The sequence below is a fragment of the Oncorhynchus nerka genome, linkage group LG6 (assembly GCF_034236695.1).
Source record: "Oncorhynchus nerka isolate Pitt River linkage group LG6, Oner_Uvic_2.0, whole genome shotgun sequence".
Taxonomy (NCBI): domain Eukaryota; kingdom Metazoa; phylum Chordata; class Actinopteri; order Salmoniformes; family Salmonidae; genus Oncorhynchus; species Oncorhynchus nerka.
This window is the reverse complement of record NC_088401.1, coordinates 68,262,713-68,286,405: the sequence shown is the minus strand read 5'-3', so window position 1 is coordinate 68,286,405 and position 23,693 is coordinate 68,262,713. Positions and strand designations below refer to the sequence as shown.

At 44.7% G+C, this 23,693-nt stretch overlaps 1 protein-coding gene across 1 annotated transcript in view; it reads right to left on the bottom strand.

Moving 5' to 3' along the window:
- Positions 1-23,693, bottom strand: part of LOC115130060 (ecto-NOX disulfide-thiol exchanger 2-like) — a 203,399-nt gene that overhangs the window by 82,185 nt on the left and 97,521 nt on the right. The window lies entirely within an intron of this gene.

Sequence of the window (23,693 nt, the reverse complement as noted above, 5' to 3'; positions counted from 1 at the left end):
TAATGTAGAAGCACCAACCCATTCCCACTCTGCACTGTATTAATGTAGAAGGACCAACCCGTTCCCACTCTGCACTGTATTAGTATAGAAGCACCAACCCATTCCCAGTCTGCACTGTATTAATGTAGAAGCACCAACCCATTCCCACTCTGCACTGTATTAATGTAGAAGCACCAACCTGTTTCCACTCTGCACTGTATTAGTATAGAAGCACCAACCCAGTCCCACTCTGCACTGTATTAGTGTAGAAGCACCAACCCATTCCCACTCTGCACTGTATTAGTGTAGAAGCACCAACTCATTCCCACTCTGCATTGTATTAGTATAGAAGCACCAACCCATTCCCACTCTGCACTGTATTAGTATAGAAACACCAACCCATTCCCACTCTGCACTGTGTTAGTATAGAAACACCAACCCATTCCCACTCTGCACTGTGTTAGTGTAGAAGCAACAACCCATTCCACTCTGCACTGTATTAGTGTAGAAGCAACAACCCATTCCCACTCTGCACTGTATTAATGTAGAAGCACCAACCCATTCCCACTCTGCACTGTATTAGTGTAGAAGCACCAACCCATTCCCACTCTGCACTGTATTAGTGTAGAAGAACCAACTCATTCCCACTCTGCACTGCACCAACCCATTCCCACTCTGCACTGTATTAGTGTAGAAGCACCAACCCATTCCCACTCTGCACTGTATTAGTGTAGAAGAACCAACCCATTCCAACTCTGCACTGTTTTAATGTAGAAGAACCAACCCATTCCCACTCTGCACTGTATTAGTGTAGAAGCACCAACCCATTCCCACTCTGCACTGTATTAGTGTAGAAGAACCAACCCATTCAACTCTGCACTGTTTTAATGTAGAAGAACCAACCCATTCCCACTCTGCACTGTATTAGTGTAGAAGCACCAACCCATTCCCACTCTGCACTGTATTAATGTAGAAGCACCAACCCATTCCCACTCTGCACTGTATTAGTGTAGAACCACCAACCCATTCCCACTCTGCACTGTACTAGTGTAGAAGCACCAACCCATTCCCACTCTGCACTGTATTAGTGTAGAAGGACCAACCCATTCCCACTCTGCACTGTATTAGTATAGAAGCACCAACCCATTCCCACAATGCACTGTATTAATGTAGAAGCACCAACCCATTCCCACAATGCACTGTATTAATGTAGAAGCACCAACCCATTCTGCACTGTATTAGTATAGAAGCACCAACTCATTCCCACTCTGCACTGTATTAATGTAGAAGCACCAACTCATTCCCACTCTGCACTGTATTAGTATAGAAGCACCAACCCATTCCCAAAATGCACTGTATTAGTATAGAAGCACCAACCCATTCCCAAAATGCACTGTATTAATGTAGAAGCACCAACCCATTCCCACTCTGCACTGTATTAGTGTAGAAGCACCGACCCATTCCCACTCTGCACTGTATTAATGTAGAAGCACCAACCCATTCCCACTCTGCACTGTATTAGTATAGAAGCACCAACTCATTCCCACTCTGCACTGTATTAATGTAGAAGCACTAACTCATTCCCACTCTGCACTGTATTAATGTAGAAGCCCCAACTCATTCCCACTCTGCACTGTATTAATGTAGAAGCACCAACCCATTCCCACTCTGCACTGTATTAATGTAGAAGGACCAACCCGTTCCACTCTGCACTGTATTAGTATAGAAGCATCAACCCATTCCCAGTCTGCACTGTATTAATGTAGAAGCACCAACCCATTCCCACTCTGCACTGTATTAGTGTAGAATCACCAACCCATTCCCACTCTGCACTGTATTAATGTAGAAGCACCAACCCATTCCCACTCTGCACTGTATTAATGTAGAAGCACCAACCCATTCCCACTCTGCACTGTATTAATGTAGAAGCACCAACCCATTCCCACTCTGCACTGTATTAGTGTAGAACCACCAACCCATTCCCACTCTGCACTGTACTAGTGTAGAAGTACCAACCCATTCCCACTCTGCACTGTATTAGTGTAGAAGGACCAACCCATTCCCACTCTGCACTGTATTAGTGTAGAAGCACCGACCCATTCCCACTCTGCACTGTATTAATGTAGAAGCACCAACCCATTCCCACTCTGCACTGTATTAGTATAGAAGCACCAACTCATTCCCACTCTGCACTGTATTAATGTAGAAGCACTAACTCATTCCCACTCTGCACTGTATTAATGTAGAAGCCCCAACTCATTCCCACTCTGCACTGTATTAATGTAGAAGCACCAACCCATTCCCACTCTGCACTGTATTAATGTAGAAGGACCAACCCGTTCCCACTCTGCACTGTATTAGTATAGAAGCATCAACCCATTCCCAGTCTGCACTGTATTAATGTAGAAGCACCAACCCATTCCCACTCTGCACTGTATTAGTGTAGAATCACCAACCCATTCCCACTCTGCACTGTATTAATGTAGAAGCACCAACCCATTCCCACTCTGCACTGTATTAATGTAGAAGCACCAACCCATTCCCACTCTGCACTGTATTAATGTAGAAGCACCAACCCATTCCCACTCTGCACTGTATTAGTGTAGAACCACCAACCCATTCCCACTCTGCACTGTACTAGTGTAGAAGTACCAACCCATTCCCACTCTGCACTGTATTAGTGTAGAAGGACCAACCCATTCCCACTCTGCACTGTATTAGTATAGAAGCACCAACCCATTCCCACAATGCACTGTATTAATGTAGAAGCACCAACCCATTCTGCACTGTATTAGTATAGAAGCACCAACCCATTCCCACAATGCACTGTATTAATGTAGAAGCACCAACCCATTCCCACTCTGCACTGTATTAGTGTAGAAGCACCGACCCATTCCCACTCTGCACTGTATTAATGTAGAAGCACCAACCCATTCCCACTCTGCACTGTATTAGTGTAGAAGCACCGACCCATTCCCACTCTGCACTGTATTAATGTAGAAGCACCAACCCATTCCCACAATGCACTGTATTAATGTAGAAGCACCAACCCATTCTGCACTGTATTAGTAGAACCACCAACTGTATTAATGTAGAACCACCAACCCATTCCCACTCTGCACTGTACTAGTGTAGAAGCACCAACCCATTCCCACTCTGCACTGTATTAGTGTAGAAGGACCAACCCATTCCCACTCTGCACTGTATTAGTATAGAAGCACCAACCCATTCCCACAATGCACTGTATTAATGTAGAAGCACCAACCCATTCCCACTCTGCACTGTATTAGTGTAGAAGCACCGACCCATTCCCACAATGCACTGTATTAATGTAGAAGCACCAACCCATTCTGCACTGTATTAGTATAGAAGCACCAACCCATTCCCACAATGCACTGTATTAATGTAGACGCACCAATTCCCATTCCCAACTCTGCACTGTATTAATGTAGAAGCACCGACCCATTCCCACTCTGCACTGTATTAATGTAGAAGCACCAACCCATTCCCACAATACACTGTATTAATGTAGAACCACCAACCCATTCCCACTCTGCACTGTATTAGTATAGAAGCACCAACTCATTCCCACTCTGCACTGTATTAATGTAGAAGCACCAACTCATTCCCACTCTGCACTGTATTAGTGTAGAAGCACCAACCCATTCTGCACTGTATTAGTATAGAAGCACCAACCCATTCCCAAAATGCACTGTATTAATGTAGAAGCACCAACCCATTCCCACTCTGCACTGTATTAGTGTAGAAGCACCGACCCATTCCCACTCTGCACTGTATTAATGTAGAAGCACCAACCCATTCCCACTCTGCACTGTATTAGTATAGAAGCACCAACTCATTCCCACTCTGCACTGTATTAATGTAGAAGCACTAACTCATTCCCACTCTGCACTGTATTAATGTAGAAGCCCCAACTCATTCCCACTCTGCACTGTATTAATGTAGAAGCACCAACCCATTCCCACTCTGCACTGTATTAATGTAGAAGGACCAACCCGTTCCCACTCTGCACTGTATTAGTATAGAAGCACCAACCCATTCCCAGTCTGCACTGTATTAATGTAGAAGCACCAACCCATTCCCACTCTGCACTGTATTAATGTAGAAGCACCAACCTGTTTCCACTCTGCACTGTATTAGTATAGAAGCACCAACCCAGTCCCACTCTGCACTGTATTAGTGTAGAAGCACCAACCCATTCCCACTCTGCACTGTATTAGTGTAGAAGCACCAACTCATTCCCACTCTGCATTGTATTAGTATAGAAGCACCAACCCATTCCCACTCTGCACTGTATTAGTATAGAAACACCAACCCATTCCCACTCTGCACTGTGTTAGTATAGAAACACCAACCCATTCCCACTCTGCACTGTGTTAGTGTAGAAGCAACAACCCATTCCCACTCTGCACTGTATTAGTGTAGAAGCAACAACCCATTCCCACTCTGCACTGTATTAACGTAGAAGCACCAACCCATTCCCACTCTGCACTGTATTAGTGTAGAAGCACCAACCCATTCCCACTCTGCACTGTATTAGTGTAGAAGAACCAACTCATTCCCACTCTGCACTGTATTAGTGTAGAAGCACCAACCCATTCCCACTCTGCACTGTATTAGTGTAGAAGAACCAACCCATTCCCACTCTGCACTGTATTAGTGTAGAAGCACCAACCCATTCCCACTCTGCACTGTATTAGTGTAGAAGAACCAACCCATTCCAACTCTGCACTGTTTTAATGTAGAAGAACCAACCCATTCCCACTCTGCACTGTATTAGTGTAGAAGCACCAACCCATTCCCACTCTGCACTGTATTAGTGTAGAAGAACCAACCCATTCCAACTCTGCACTGTTTTAATGTAGAAGAACCAACCCATTCCCACTCTGCACTGTATTAGTGTAGAAGCACCAACCCATTCCCACTCTGCACTGTATTAATGTAGAAGCACCAACCCATTCCCACTCTGCACTGTATTAGTGTAGAACCACCAACCCATTCCCACTCTGCACTGTACTAGTGTAGAAGCACCAACCCATTCCACTCTGCACTGTATTAGTGTAGAAGGACCAACCCATTCCCACTCTGCACTGTATTAGTATAGAAGCACCAACCCATTCCCACAATGCACTGTATTAATGTAGAAGCACCAACCCATTCTGCACTGTATTAGTATAGAAGCACCAACCCATTCCCACAATGCACTGTATTAATGTAGAAGCACCAACCCATTCCCACTCTGCACTGTATTAGTGTAGAAGCACCGACCCATTCCCACTCTGCACTGTATTAATGTAGAAGCACCAACCCATTCCCACAATGCACTGTATTAATGTAGAACCACCAACCCATTCCCACTCTGCACTGTATTAGTATAGAAGCACCAACTCATTCCCACTCTGCACTGTATTAATGTAGAAGCACCAACTCATTCCCACTCTGCACTGTATTAGTGTAGAAGCACCAACCCATTCTGCACTGTATTAGTATAGAAGCACCAACCCATTCCCAAAATGCACTGTATTAATGTAGAAGCACCAACCCATTCCCACTCTGCACTGTATTAGTGTAGAAGCACCGACCCATTCCCACTCTGCACTGTATTAATGTAGAAGCACCAACCCATTCCCACTCTGCACTGTATTAATGTAGAAGCACCAACCCATTCCCACTCTGCACTGTATTAATGTAGAAGCACCAACCCATTCCCACTCTGCACTGTATTAGTGTAGAATAACCAACCCATTCCCACTCTGCACTGTATTAGTGTAGAAGAACCAACCATTCCCACTCTGCACTGTATTAGTGTAGAAGCACCAACCCATTCCCACTCTGCACTGTATTAATGTAGAAGCACCAACCCATTCCCACTCTGCACTGTATTAGTGTAGAAGCACCAACCCATTCCCACTCTGCACTGTATTAATGTAGAAGCACCAACCCATTCCCACTCTGCACTGTATTAATGTAGAAGCACCAACCCATTCCCACTCTGCACTGTATTAATGTAGAAGCACCAACCCATTCCACTCTGCACTGTATTAGTGTAGAACCACCAACCCATTCCCACTCTGCACTGTACTAGTGTAGAAGTACCAACCCATTCCCACTCTGCACTGTATTAGTGTAGAAGGACCAACCCATTCCCACTCTGCACTGTATTAGTATAGAAGCACCAACCCATTCCCACAATGCACTGTATTAATGTAGAAGCACCAACCCATTCTGCACTGTATTAGTATAGAAGTACCAACCCATTCCCACAATGCACTGTATTAATGTAGAAGCACCAACCCATTCCCACTCTGCACTGTATTAGTGTAGAAGCACCGACCCATTCCCACTCTGCACTGTATTAATGTAGAAGCACCAACCCATTCCCACAATGCACTGTATTAATGTAGAACCACCAACCCATTCCCACTCTGCACTGTACTAGTGTAGAAGCACCAACCCATTCCCACTCTGCACTGTATTAGTGTAGAAGGACCAACCCATTCCCACTCTGCACTGTATTAGTATAGAAGCACCAACCCATTCCCACAATGCACTGTATTAATGTAGAAGCACCAACCCATTCCCACTCTGCACTGTATTAGTGTAGAAGCACCGACCCATTCCCACTCTGCACTGTATTAATGTAGAAGCACCAACCCATTCCCACAATGCACTGTATTAATGTAGAACCACCAACCCATTCCCACTCTGCACTGTACTAGTGTAGAAGCACCAACCCATTCCCACTCTGCACTGTATTAGTGTAGAAGAACCAACCCATTCCCACTCTGCACTGTATTAGTGTAGAAGCACCAACCCATTCCCACTCTGCACTGTATTAGTGTAGAAGAACCAACCCATTCCAACTCTGCACTGTTTTAATGTAGAAGAACCAACCCATTCCCACTCTGCACTGTATTAGTGTAGAAGCACCGACCCATTCCCACTCTGCACTGTATTAATGTAGAAGCACCAACCCATTCCCACTCTGCACTGTATTAATGTAGAAGCACCAACCCATTCCCACTCTGCACTGTATTAATGTAGAAGCACCAACCCATTCCCACTCTGCACTGTATTAGTGTAGAATAACCAACCCATTCCCACTCTGCACTGTATTAGTGTAGAAGAACCAACCCATTCCCACTCTGCACTGTATTAGTGTAGAAGCACCAACCCATTCCCACTCTGCACTGTATTAATGTAGAAGCACCAACCCATTCCCACTCTGCACTGTATTAGTGTAGAAGCACCAACCCATTCCCACTCTGCACTGTATTAATGTAGAAGCACCAACCCATTCCCACTCTGCACTGTATTAATGTAGAAGCACCAACCCATTCCCACTCTGCACTGTATTAATGTAGAAGCACCAACCCATTCCACTCTGCACTGTATTAGTGTAGAACCACCAACCCATTCCCACTCTGCACTGTACTAGTGTAGAAGTACCAACCCATTCCCACTCTGCACTGTATTAGTGTAGAAGGACCAACCCATTCCCACTCTGCACTGTATTAGTATAGAAGCACCAACCCATTCCCACAATGCACTGTATTAATGTAGAAGCACCAACCCATTCTGCACTGTATTAGTATAGAAGTACCAACCCATTCCCACAATGCACTGTATTAATGTAGAAGCACCAACCCATTCCCACTCTGCACTGTATTAGTGTAGAAGCACCGACCCATTCCCACTCTGCACTGTATTAATGTAGAAGCACCAACCCATTCCCACAATGCACTGTATTAATGTAGAACCACCAACCCATTCCCACTCTGCACTGTACTAGTGTAGAAGCACCAACCCATTCCCACTCTGCACTGTATTAGTGTAGAAGGACCAACCATTCCCACTCTGCACTGTATTAGTATAGAAGCACCAACCCATTCCCACAATGCACTGTATTAATGTAGAAGCACCAACCCATTCCCACTCTGCACTGTATTAGTGTAGAAGCACCGACCCATTCCCACTCTGCACTGTATTAATGTAGAAGCACCAACCCATTCCCACAATGCACTGTATTAATGTAGAACCACCAACCCATTCCCACTCTGCACTGTACTAGTGTAGAAGCACCAACCCATTCCCACTCTGCACTGTATTAGTGTAGAAGGACCAACCCATTCCCACTCTGCACTGTATTAGTATAGGAGCACCAACCCATTCCCACAATGCACTGTATTAATGTAGAAGCACCAACCCATTCTGCACTGTATTAGTATAGAAGCACCAACCCATTCCCACAATGCACTGTATTAATGTAGAAGCACCAACCCATTCCCACTCTGCACTGTATTAGTGTAGAAGCACCGACCCATTCCCACTCTGCACTGTATTAATGTAGAAGCACCAACCCATTCCCACAATACACTGTATTAATGTAGAACCACCAACCCATTCCCACTCTGCACTGTATTAGTATAGAAGCACCAACTCATTCCCACTCTGCACTGTATTAATGTAGAAGCACTAACTCATTCCCACTCTGCACTGTATTAATGTAGAAGCCCCAACTCATTCCCACTCTGCACTGTATTAATGTAGAAGCACCAACCCATTCCCACTCTGCACTGTATTAATGTAGAAGGACCAACCCGTTCCCACTCTGCACTGTATTAGTATAGAAGCATCAACCCATTCCCAGTCTGCACTGTATTAATGTAGAAGCACCAACCCATTCCCACTCTGCACTGTATTAATGTAGAAGCACCAACCTGTTTCCACTCTGCACTGTATTAGTATAGAAGCACCAACCCAGTCCCACTCTGCACTGTATTAGTGTAGAAGCACCAACCCATTCCCACTCTGCACTGTATTAGTGTAGAAGCACCAACTCATTCCCACTCTGCATTGTATTAGTATAGAAGCACCAACCCATTCCCACTCTGCACTGTATTAGTATAGAAACACCAACCCATTCCCACTCTGCACTGTGTTAGTATAGAAACACCAACCCATTCCCACTCTGCACTGTGTTAGTGTAGAAGCAACAACCCATTCCCACTCTGCACTGTATTAGTGTAGAAGCAACAACCCATTCCCACTCTGCACTGTATTAACGTAGAAGCACCAACCCATTCCCACTCTGCATTGTATTAGTGTAGAAGCACCAACCCATTCCCACTCTGCACTGTATTAGTGTAGAAGAACCAACTCATTCCCACTCTGCACTGTATTAGTGTAGAAGCACCAACCCATTCCCACTCTGCACTGTATTAGTGTAGAAGAACCAACCCATTCCCACTCTGCACTGTATTAGTATAGAAGCACCAACTCATTCCCACTCTGCACTGTATTAATGTAGAAGCACTAACTCATTCCCACTCTGCACTGTATTAATGTAGAAGCCCCAACTCATTCCCACTCTGCACTGTATTAATGTAGAAGCACCAACCCATTCCCACTCTGCACTGTATTAATGTAGAAGGACCAACCCGTTCCCACTCTGCACTGTATTAGTATAGAAGCACCAACCCATTCCCAGTCTGCACTGTATTAATGTAGAAGCACCAACCCATTCCCACTCTGCACTGTATTAATGTAGAAGCACCAACCTGTTTCCACTCTGCACTGTATTAGTATAGAAGCACCAACCCAGTCCCACTCTGCACTGTATTAGTGTAGAAGCACCAACCCATTCCCACTCTGCACTGTATTAGTGTAGAAGCACCAACTCATTCCCACTCTGCATTGTATTAGTATAGAAGCACCAACCCATTCCCACTCTGCACTGTATTAGTATAGAAACACCAACCCATTCCCACTCTGCACTGTGTTAGTATAGAAACACCAACCCATTCCCACTCTGCACTGTGTTAGTGTAGAAGCAACAACCCATTCCCACTCTGCACTGTATTAGTGTAGAAGCAACAACCCATTCCCACTCTGCACTGTATTAACGTAGAAGCACCAACCCATTCCCACTCTGCACTGTATTAGTGTAGAAGCACCAACCCATTCCCACTCTGCACTGTATTAGTGTAGAAGAACCAACTCATTCCCACTCTGCACTGTATTAGTGTAGAAGCACCAACCCATTCCCACTCTGCACTGTATTAGTGTAGAAGAACCAACCCATTCCCACTCTGCACTGTATTAGTGTAGAAGCACCAACCCATTCCCACTCTGCACTGTATTAGTGTAGAAGAACCAACCCATTCCAACTCTGCACTGTTTTAATGTAGAAGAACCAACCCATTCCCACTCTGCACTGTATTAGTGTAGAAGCACCAACCCATTCCCACTCTGCACTGTATTAGTGTAGAAGAACCAACCCATTCCAACTCTGCACTGTTTTAATGTAGAAGAACCAACCCATTCCCACTCTGCACTGTATTAGTGTAGAAGCACCAACCCATTCCCACTCTGCACTGTATTAATGTAGAAGCACCAACCCATTCCCACAATGCACTGTATTAATGTAGAAGCACCAACCCATTCTGCACTGTATTAGTATAGAAGCACCAACCCATTCCCACAATGCACTGTATTAATGTAGAACCACCAACCCATTCCCACTCTGCACTGTATTAGTGTAGAAGCACCGACCCATTCCCACTCTGCACTGTATTAATGTAGAAGCACCAACCCATTCCCACAATGCACTGTATTAATGTAGAACCACCAACCCATTCCCACTCTGCACTGTATTAGTATAGAAGCACCAACTCATTCCCACTCTGCACTGTATTAATGTAGAAGCACCAACTCATTCCCACTCTGCACTGTATTAGTGTAGAAGCACCAACCCATTCTGCACTGTATTAGTATAGAAGCACCAACCCATTCCCAAAATGCACTGTATTAATGTAGAAGCACCAACCCATTCCCACTCTGCACTGTATTAGTGTAGAAGCACCGACCCATTCCCACTCTGCACTGTATTAATGTAGAAGCACCAACCCATTCCCACTCTGCACTGTATTAATGTAGAAGCACCAACCCATTCCCACTCTGCACTGTATTAATGTAGAAGCACCAACCCATTCCCACTCTGCACTGTATTAGTGTAGAATAACCAACCCATTCCCACTCTGCACTGTATTAGTGTAGAAGAACCAACCCATTCCCACTCTGCACTGTATTAGTGTAGAAGCACCAACCCATTCCCACTCTGCACTGTATTAATGTAGAAGCACCAACCCATTCCCACTCTGCACTGTATTAGTGTAGAAGCACCAACCCATTCCCACTCTGCACTGTATTAATGTAGAAGCACCAACCCATTCCCACTCTGCACTGTATTAATGTAGAAGCACCAACCCATTCCCACTCTGCACTGTATTAGTGTAGAACCACCAACCCATTCCCACTCTGCACTGTACTAGTGTAGAAGTACCAACCCATTCCCACTCTGCACTGTATTAGTGTAGAAGGACCAACCCATTCCCACTCTGCACTGTATTAGTATAGAAGCACCAACCCATTCCCACAATGCACTGTATTAATGTAGAAGCACCAACCCATTCTGCACTGTATTAGTATAGAAGTACCAACCCATTCCCACAATGCACTGTATTAATGTAGAAGCACCAACCCATTCCCACTCTGCACTGTATTAGTGTAGAAGCACCGACCCATTCCCACTCTGCACTGTATTAATGTAGAAGCACCAACCCATTCCCACAATGCACTGTATTAATGTAGAACCACCAACCCATTCCCACTCTGCACTGTACTAGTGTAGAAGCACCAACCCATTCCCACTCTGCACTGTATTAGTGTAGAAGGACCAACCCATTCCCACTCTGCACTGTATTAGTATAGAAGCACCAACCCATTCCCACAATGCACTGTATTAATGTAGAAGCACCAACCCATTCCCACTCTGCACTGTATTAGTGTAGAAGCACCGACCCATTCCCACTCTGCACTGTATTAATGTAGAAGCACCAACCCATTCCCACAATGCACTGTATTAATGTAGAACCACCAACCCATTCCCACTCTGCACTGTACTAGTGTAGAAGCACCAACCCATTCCCACTCTGCACTGTATTAGTGTAGAAGGACCAACCCATTCCCACTCTGCACTGTATTAGTATAGGAGCACCAACCCATTCCCACAATGCACTGTATTAATGTAGAAGCACCAACCCATTCTGCACTGTATTAGTATAGAAGCACCAACCCATTCCCACAATGCACTGTATTAATGTAGAAGCACCAACCCATTCCCACTCTGCACTGTATTAGTGTAGAAGCACCGACCCATTCCCACTCTGCACTGTATTAATGTAGAAGCACCAACCCATTCCCACAATACACTGTATTAATGTAGAACCACCAACCCATTCCCACTCTGCACTGTATTAGTATAGAAGCACCAACTCATTCCCACTCTGCACTGTATTAATGTAGAAGCACTAACTCATTCCCACTCTGCACTGTATTAATGTAGAAGCCCCAACTCATTCCCACTCTGCACTGTATTAATGTAGAAGCACCAACCCATTCCCACTCTGCACTGTATTAATGTAGAAGGACCAACCCGTTCCCACTCTGCACTGTATTAGTATAGAAGCATCAACCCATTCCCAGTCTGCACTGTATTAATGTAGAAGCACCAACCCATTCCCACTCTGCACTGTATTAATGTAGAAGCACCAACCTGTTTCCACTCTGCACTGTATTAGTATAGAAGCACCAACCCAGTCCCACTCTGCACTGTATTAGTGTAGAAGCACCAACCCATTCCCACTCTGCACTGTATTAGTGTAGAAGCACCAACTCATTCCCACTCTGCATTGTATTAGTATAGAAGCACCAACCCATTCCCACTCTGCACTGTATTAGTATAGAAACACCAACCCATTCCCACTCTGCACTGTGTTAGTATAGAAACACCAACCCATTCCCACTCTGCACTGTGTTAGTGTAGAAGCAACAACCCATTCCCACTCTGCACTGTATTAGTGTAGAAGCAACAACCCATTCCCACTCTGCACTGTATTAACGTAGAAGCACCAACCCATTCCCACTCTGCATTGTATTAGTGTAGAAGCACCAACCCATTCCCACTCTGCACTGTATTAGTGTAGAAGAACCAACTCATTCCCACTCTGCACTGTATTAGTGTAGAAGCACCAACCCATTCCCACTCTGCACTGTATTAGTGTAGAAGAACCAACCCATTCCCACTCTGCACTGTATTAGTGTAGAAGCACCAACCCATTCCCACTCTGCACTGTATTAGTGTAGAAGAACCAACCCATTCCAACTCTGCACTGTTTTAATGTAGAAGAACCAACCCATTCCCACTCTGCACTGTATTAGTGTAGAAGAACCAACCCATTCCAACTCTGCACTGTATTAATGTAGAAGAACCAACCCATTCCCACTCTGCACTGTATTAGTGTAGAATAACCAACCCATTCCCACTCTGCACTGTATTAGTGTAGAAGAACCAACCCATTCCCACTCTGCACTGTATTAGTGTAGAAGCACCAACCCATTCCCACTCTGCACTGTATTAATGTAGAAGCACCAACCCATTCCCACTCTGCACTGTATTAGTGTAGAAGCACCAACCCATTCCCACTCTGCACTGTATTAATGTAGAAGCACCAACCCATTCCCACTCTGCACTGTATTAGTGTAGAAGCACCAACCCATTCCCACTCTGCACTGTATTAGTGTAGAAGCACCAACTCATTCCCACTCTGCATTGTATTAGTATAGAAGCACCAACCCATTCCCACTCTGCACTGTATTAGTGTAGAAGCACCAACCCATTCCCACTCTGCACTGTATTAATGTAGAAGCACCAACCCATTCCCACTCTGCACTGTATTAGTGTAGAAGCACCAACCCATTCCCACTCTGCACTGTATTAGTGTAGAAGCACCAACTCATTCCCACTCTGCATTGTATTAGTATAGAAGCACCAACCCATTCCCACTCTGCACTGTATTAGTATAGAAACACCAACCCATTCCCACTCTGCACTGTGTTAGTATAGAAACACCAACCCATTCCCACTCTGCACTGTGTTAGTGTAGAAGCAACAACCCATTCCCACTCTGCACTGTATTAGTGTAGAAGCAACAACCCATTCCCACTCTGCACTGTATTAACGTAGAAGCACCAACCCATTCCCACTCTGCATTGTATTAGTGTAGAAGCACCAACCCATTCCCACTCTGCACTGTATTAGTGTAGAAGAACCAACTCATTCCCACTCTGCACTGTATTAGTGTAGAAGCACCAACCCATTCCCACTCTGCACTGTATTAGTGTAGAAGAACCAACCCATTCCCACTCTGCACTGTATTAGTGTAGAAGCACCAACCCATTCCCACTCTGCACTGTATTAGTGTAGAAGAACCAACCCATTCCAACTCTGCACTGTTTTAATGTAGAAGAACCAACCCATTCCCACTCTGCACTGTATTAGTGTAGAAGAACCAACCCATTCCAACTCTGCACTGTATTAATGTAGAAGAACCAACCCATTCCCACTCTGCACTGTATTAGTGTAGAATAACCAACCCATTCCCACTCTGCACTGTATTAGTGTAGAAGAACCAACCCATTCCCACTCTGCACTGTATTAGTGTAGAAGCACCAACCCATTCCCACTCTGCACTGTATTAATGTAGAAGCACCAACCCATTCCCACTCTGCACTGTATTAGTGTAGAAGCACCAACCCATTCCCACTCTGCACTGTATTAATGTAGAAGCACCAACCCATTCCCATTCTGCACTGTATTAATGTAGAAGCACCAACCCATTCCCACTCTGCACTGTATTAATGTAGAAGCACCAACCCATTCCCACTCTGCACTGTATTAGTGTAGAACCACCAACCCATTCCCACTCTGCACTGTACTAGTGTAGAAGCACCAACCCATTCCCACTCTGCACTGTATTAGTGTAGAAGGACCAACCCATTCCCACTCTGCACTGTATTAGTATAGAAGCACCAACCCATTCCCACAATGCACTGTATTAATGTAGAAGCACCAACCCATTCTGCACTGTATTAGTATAGAAGCACCAACCCATTCCCACAATGCACTGTATTAATGTAGAAGCACCAACCCATTCCCACTCTGCACTGTATTAGTGTAGAAGCACCGACCCATTCCCACTCTGCACTGTATTAATGTAGAAGCACCAACCCATTCCCACAATGCACTGTATTAATGTAGAACCACCAACCCATTCCCACTCTGCACTGTATTAGTATAGAAGCACCAACTCATTCCCACTCTGCACTGTATTAATGTAGAAGCACCAACTCATTCCCACTCTGCACTGTATTAGTGTAGAAGCACCAACCCATTCTGCACTGTATTAGTATAGAAGCACCAACCCATTCCCACTCTGCACTGTATTAGTATAGAAACACCAACCCATTCCCACTCTGCACTGTGTTAGTATAGAAACACCAACCCATTCCCACTCTGCACTGTGTTGTAGAAGCAACAACCCATTCCCACTCTGCACTGTATTAGTGTAGAAGCAACAACTCATTCCCACTCTGCACTGTATTAATGTAGAAGCACTAACTCATTCCCACTCTGCACTGTATTAATGTAGAAGCACCAACCCATTCCCACTCTGCACTGTATTAATGTAGAAGGACCAACCCGTTCCCACTCTGCACTGTATTAGTATAGAAGCACCAACCCATTCCCAGTCTGCACTGTATTAATGTAGAAGCACCAACCCATTCCCACTCTGCACTGTATTAATGTAGAAGCACCAACCTGTTTCCACTCTGCACTGTATTAGTATAGAAGCACCAACCCAGTCCCACTCTGCACTGTATTAGTGTAGAAGCACCAACCCATTCCCACTCTGCACTGTATTAGTGTAGAAGCACCAACTCATTCCCACTCTGCATTGTATTAGTATAGAAGCACCAACCCATTCCCACTCTGCACTGTATTAGTATAGAAACACCAACCCATTCCCACTCTGCACTGTGTTAGTATAGAAACACCAACCCATTCCCACTCTGCACTGTGTTAGTGTAGAAGCAACAACCATTCCTACTCTGCACTGTATTAGTGTAGAAGCAACAACCCATTCCCACTCTGCACTGTATTAATGTAGAAGCACCAACCCATTCCCACTCTGCACTGTATTAGTGTAGAAGCACCAACCCATTCCCACTCTGCACTGTATTAGTGTAGAAGCACCAACCCATTCCCACTCTGCACTGTATTAATGTAGAAGCACCAACCCATTCCCACTCTGCACTGTATTAATGTAGAAGCACCAACCCATTCCCACTCTGCACTGTATTAGTGTAGAAGCACCAACCCATTCCACTCTGCACTGTATTAGTGTAGAAGCACCAACTCATTCCCACTCTGCATTGTATTAGTATAGAAGCACCAACCCATTCCCACTCTGCACTGTATTAGTATAGAAACACCAACCCATTCCCACTCTGCACTGTGTTAGTATAGAAACACCAACCCATTCCCACTCTGCACTGTGTTAGTGTAGAAGCAACAACCCATTCCCACTCTGCACTGTATTAGTGTAGAAGCAACAACCCATTCCCACTCTGCACTGTATTAACGTAGAAGCACCAACCCATTCCCACTCTGCATTGTATTAGTGTAGAAGCACCAACCCATTCCCACTCTGCACTGTATTAGTGTAGAAGAACCAACTCATTCCCACTCTGCACTGTATTAGTGTAGAAGCACCAACCCATTCCCACTCTGCACTGTATTAGTGTAGAAGAACCAACCCATTCCCACTCTGCACTGTATTAGTGTAGAAGCACCAACCCATTCCCACTCTGCACTGTATTAGTGTAGAAGAACCAACCCATTCCAACTCTGCACTGTTTTAATGTAGAAGAACCAACCCATTCCCACTCTGCACTGTATTAGTGTAGAAGAACCAACCCATTCCAACTCTGCACTGTATTAATGTAGAAGAACCAACCCATTCCCACTCTGCACTGTATTAGTGTAGAATAACCAACCCATTCCCACTCTGCACTGTATTAGTGTAGAAGAACCAACCCATTCCCACTCTGCACTGTATTAGTGTAGAAGCACCAACCCATTCCCACTCTGCACTGTATTAATGTAGAAGCACCAACCCATTCCCACTCTGCACTGTATTAGTGTAGAAGCACCAACCCATTCCCACTCTGCACTGTATTAATGTAGAAGCACCAACCCATTCCCATTCTGCACTGTATTAATGTAGAAGCACCAACCCATTCCCACTCTGCACTGTATTAATGTAGAAGCACCAACCCATTCCCACTCTGCACTGTATTAGTGTAGAACCACCAACCCATTCCCACTCTGCACTGTAGAAGCACCAACCCATTCCCACTCTGCACTGTATTAGTGTAGAAGGACCAACCCATTCCCACTCTGCACTGTATTAGTATAGAAGCACCAACCCATTCCCACAATGCACTGTATTAATGTAGAAGCACCAACCCATTCTGCACTGTATTAGTATAGAAGCACCAACCCATTCCCACAATGCACTGTATTAATGTAGAAGCACCAACCCATTCCCACTCTGCACTGTATTAGTGTAGAAGCACCCATTCCCACTCTGCACTGTATTAATGTAGAAGCACCAACCCATTCCCACAATGCACTGTATTAATGTAGAACCACCAACCCATTCCCACTCTGCACTGTATTAGTATAGAAGCACCAACTCATTCCCACTCTGCACTGTATTAATGTAGAAGCACCAACTCATTCCCACTCTGCACTGTATTAGTGTAGAAGCACCAACCCATTCTGCACTGTATTAGTATAGAAGCACCAACCCATTCCCACTCTGCACTGTATTAGTATAGAAACACCAACCCATTCCCACTCTGCACTGTGTTAGTATAGAAACACCAACCCATTCCCACTCTGCACTGTGTTAGTGTAGAAGCAACAACCCATTCCCACTCTGCACTGTATTAGTGTAGAAGCAACAACTCATTCCCACTCTGCACTGTATTAATGTAGAAGCACTAACTCATTCCCACTCTGCACTGTATTAATGTAGAAGCACCAACCCATTCCCACTCTGCACTGTATTAATGTGTTCCCACTCTGCACTGTATTAGTATAGAAGCACCAACCCATTCCCAGTCTGCACTGTATTAATGTAGAAGCACCAACCCATTCCCACTCTGCACTGTATTAATGTAGAAGCACCAACCTGTTTCCACTCTGCACTGTATTAGTATAGAAGCACCAACCCAGTCCCACTCTGCACTGTATTAGTGTAGAAGCACCAACCCATTCCCACTCTGCACTGTATTAGTGTAGAAGCACCAACTCATTCCCACTCTGCATTGTATTAGTATAGAAGCACCAACCCATTCCCACTCTGCACTGTATTAGTATAGAAACACCAACCCATTCCCACTCTGCACTGTGTTAGTATAGAAACACCAACCCATTCCCACTCTGCACTGTGTTAGTGTAGAAGCAACAACCCATTCCTACTCTGCACTGTATTAGTGTAGAAGCAACAACCCATTCCCACTCTGCACTGTATTAATGTAGAAGCACCAACCCATTCCCACTCTGCACTGTATTAGTGTAGAAGCACCAACCCATTCCCACTCTGCACTGTATTAGTGTAGAAGCACCAACCCATTCCCACTCTGCACTGTATTAATGTAGAAGCACCAACCCATTCCCACTCTGCACTGTATTAGTGTAGAAGCACCAACCCATTCCCACTCTGCACTGTATTAGTGTAGAAGCACCAACTCATTCCCACTCTGCATTGTATTAGTATAGAAGCACCAACCCATTCCCACTCTGCACTGTATTAGTATAGAAACACCAACCCATTCCCACTCTGCACTGTGTTAGTATAGAAACACCAACCCATTCCCACTCTGCACTGTGTTAGTGTAGAAGCAACAACCCATTCCCACTCTGCACTGTATTAGTGTAGAAGCAACAACCCATTCCCACTCTGCACTGTATTAACGTAGAAGCACCAACCCATTCCCACTCTGCATTGTATTAGTGTAGAAGCACCAACCCATTCCCACTCTGCACTGTATTAGTGTAGAAGAACCAACTCATTCCCACTCTGCACTGTATTAGTGTAGAAGCACCAACCCATTCCCACTCTGCACTGTATTAGTGTAGAAGAACCAACCCATTCCCACTCTGCACTGTATTAGTGTAGAAGCACCAACCCATTCCCACTCTGCACTGTATTAGTGTAGAAGAACCAACCCATTCCAACTCTGCACTGTTTTAATGTAGAAGAACCAACCCATTCCCACTCTGCACTGTATTAGTGTAGAAGAACCAACCCATTCCAACTCTGCACTGTATTAATGTAGAAGAACCAACCCATTCCCACTCTGCACTGTATTAGTGTAGAATAACCAACCCATTCCCACTCTGCACTGTATTAGTGTAGAAGAACCAACCCATTCCCACTCTGCACTGTATTAGTGTAGAAGCACCAACCCATTCCCACTCTGCACTGTATTAATGTAGAAGCACCAACCCATTCCCACTCTGCACTGTATTAGTGTAGAAGCACCAACCCATTCCCACTCTGCACTGTATTAATGTAGAAGCACCAACCCATTCCCATTCTGCACTGTATTAATGTAGAAGCACCAACCCATTCCCACTCTGCACTGTATTAATGTAGAAGCACCAACCCATTCCCACTCTGCACTGTATTAGTGTAGAACCACCAACCCATTCCCACTCTGCACTGTACTAGTGTAGAAGCACCAACCCATTCCCACTCTGCACTGTATTAGTGTAGAAGGACCAACCCATTCCCACTCTGCACTGTATTAGTATAGAAGCACCAACCCATTCCCACAATGCACTGTATTAATGTAGAAGCACCAACCCATTCTGCACTGTATTAGTATAGAAGCACCAACCCATTCCCACAATGCACTGTATTAATGTAGAAGCACCAACCCATTCCCACTCTGCACTGTATTAGTGTAGAAGCACCGACCCATTCCCACTCTGCACTGTATTAATGTAGAAGCACCAACCCATTCCCACAATGCACTGTATTAATGTAGAACCACCAACCCATTCCCACTCTGCACTGTATTAGTATAGAAGCACCAACTCATTCCCACTCTGCACTGTATTAATGTAGAAGCACCAACTCATTCCCACTCTGCACTGTATTAGTGTAGAAGCACCAACCCATTCTGCACTGTATTAGTATAGAAGCACCAACCCATTCCCACTCTGCACTGTATTAGTATAGAAACACCAACCCATTCCCACTCTGCACTGTGTTAGTATAGAAACACCAACCCATTCCCACTCTGCACTGTGTTAGTGTAGAAGCAACAACCCATTCCCACTCTGCACTGTATTAGTGTAGAAGCAACAACTCATTCCCACTCTGCACTGTATTAATGTAGAAGCACTAACTCATTCCCACTCTGCACTGTATTAATGTAGAAGCACCAACCCATTCCCACTCTGCACTGTATTAATGTAGAAGGACCAACCCGTTCCCACTCTGCACTGTATTAGTATAGAAGCACCAACCCATTCCCAGTCTGCACTGTATTAATGTAGAAGCACCAACCCATTCCCACTCTGCACTGTATTAATGTAGAAGCACCAACCTGTTTCCACTCTGCACTGTATTAGTATAGAAGCACCAACCCAGTCCCACTCTGCACTGTATTAGTGTAGAAGCACCAACCCATTCCCACTCTGCACTGTATTAGTGTAGAAGCACCAACTCATTCCCACTCTGCATTGTATTAGTATAGAAGCACCAACCCATTCCCACTCTGCACTGTATTAGTATAGAAACACCAACCCATTCCCACTCTGCACTGTGTTAGTATAGAAACACCAACCCATTCCCACTCTGCACTGTGTTAGTGTAGAAGCAACAACCCATTCCCACTCTGCACTGTATTAGTGTAGAAGCAACAACCCATTCCCACTCTGCACTGTATTAATGTAGAAGCACCAACCCATTCCCACTCTGCACTGTATTAGTGTAGAAGCACCAACCCATTCCCACTCTGCACTGTATTAGTGTAGAAGAACCAACTCATTCCCACTCTGCACTGTATTAGTGTAGAAGCACCAACCCATTCCCACTCTGCACTGTATTAGTGTAGAAGAACCAACCCATTCCCACTCTGCACTGTATTAGTGTAGAAGAACCAACCCATTCCCACTCTGCACTGTATTAGTGTAGAAGAACCAACCCATTCCCACTCTGCACTGTATTAGTGTAGAAGCACCAACCCATTCCCACTCTGCACTGTATTAATGTAGAAGCACCAACCCATTCCCACTCTGCACTGTATTAGTGTAGAAGCACCAACCCATTCCCACTCTGCACTGTATTAATGTAGAAGCACCAACCCATTCCCACTCTGCACTGTATTAATGTAGAAGCACCAACCCATTCCCACTCTGCACTGTATTAGTGTAGAACCACCAACCCATTCCCACTCTGCACTGTATTAATGTAGAAGAACCAACCCATTCCCACTCTGCACTGTATTAATGTAGAAGCACCAACCCATTCCCACTCTGCACTGTATTAATGTAGAAGCACCAACCCATTCCCACTCTGCACCGTATTAATGTAGAAGCACCAACCCAGAATACAGGTGTTCCTCTTCAAGCCTGCCGATAGGTTAAACAGACCACCTGTCTATGATTGAGAGCACAGAGACTAGGCTTCTTAAACATGATTGGAGGAGGTGTATACAAGCCCTCCCCCTGTGCTCCTGCATTACAGGAAGCCCTAGCAGGTGTGACTGAGACTGTAAATATGATGGGGTGTCACATCAACACCTGTCTCCCTGCCACATCCTGTGCCCTTCTCTACAGCATTCCTTTCCAACATTGTGACAGCCTCCTGACAATGATTGTTAGTGTTTTCTAATAAGCAAGGTCACACATGAAAAGGTGGAAATCAAACCCTGCTTGGCTGATGATTACATTTGCATATATCTGCATAGAAATTAGGTAGGCGGTCTTAACCGGCAGAGACCACAACAATTCAAAAGCAGAAAGTAAACGACATACTTGAAAAGGAGACCTGATTGTAGCAGTTAGCCCCGCTCTCTTGGCTTCCATTCCCTTTTCTCTCTAACTGCTTTAGAGAGAAGCAGAGGGTCATCTGAATGTCCAGGTGAATATTATGGTCTGTTTCAATCTGTTTTACATCAGTAACTCTGTTGGCTCAGCAGACATAAACAGGATGTTCTGTGTAAAGACGACCTTAATGGTACTTCACTGGTGCCCAGAACAGCACTGAAATTAAATGAAGGAGCTGACACACACACCCACACGCACACGCACACACACACACACACACACACACACACACACACACACACACACACACACACACACACACACACACACACACACACACACACACACACACACACAGACATACACACACTTTGCTACAGCTGTGACTATGAGCTTCCCCATTTATAGAGGCAGGCCAGGGAATAATCTCCACAACACCAGTCCATTCACAGTGTCAGCTGCTGGAGTGAAATGACTATCATTTCATAGAGTCTCTATAGCACAAGTGGCAAACTCATTCCACGGAGGGTCGTGTGTCAGTTGGTTTTTGCTTCACCCTTGTACTTTATTGATGAATGAAGGTCTCTAATTAGTAAGGACCTCCCCTCACCTGGTTGTCTAGGTCTTAATTGAAAGGAAAAACCAAAAACCTGCAGACACTCAACCCTCAGTGTCTACCAACTAGACTGTTAGAATGTCTACCAACTAAAGAGTGTTGGAGGGTTTACCAACTAGAGTGTTACTAGAGAGTGTTGGAGTGTTTACCAACTAGAGTGTTAGTGTCTACCAACTAGAGTGTTAGTGTCTACCAACTAGAGTGTTAGAGTGTCTACCAATTGTGTGCAATCTCTTTTTCATAAACACACACACTCAGACAGTCTGGAGAAGACTGTACTTAATTTGATAATTTAGAGAGTGAATGAGCTGACGACTCCTCTAATCAGGGCCGGTCCTTGCCTTTCTGACACCATAGGTGAGATCATAAAATGCCATCCCCCGCAACACTAGAAAAGCAAAATTACATTGAAAAAAACATAAAAAAGACAATGAAGTTAGGTAAAACTTTGGTTCAGAATGAAAGGTGAAAAGACATATTTTCCAGACGTTGAAAATATGTATTTTCCGGACGATGAAATAAGGTTCATTTATGGTTCTGAATGAAAGTTGAAATTATGTAATTCATAGACGTCTATGACCAAATACCCAAAACCAATGTCCTTGGATGTGGAAATCAATGCCGGTCCGAAATGCACCAACAAAAATATTTCCAAACGACGTCAACGTCGGTCTGTGCTTACTGATGTGGTAAGCCTACCGTTTGTAAAACACCAAAAAATAAGTCTGAACAGGAACAAAAAAAGACTTGGGCTTGGGCTCATGCTTACTAGGGTGTAGCCTACCGCAATGGAAGTTTATGAATGCCCATCCATGTGGTAGGCCCTTTGTAAAACAGACCATTGCATTGGTTTTATTAGTCCCGATTCCTGTGAATAATCAATTTGGCTATTTAAGCTCTGAATATCAGCTACCCGACTTCATCAGGAGTTATCGTGAGCCTATTTGCAATGTGTTTACATAGCAGGAAATGCAGAAGTATTTTATTTATTTCTATGATCAGCTTGTCAATAATGTATGGATACAAACTTGAAACCACTGATCA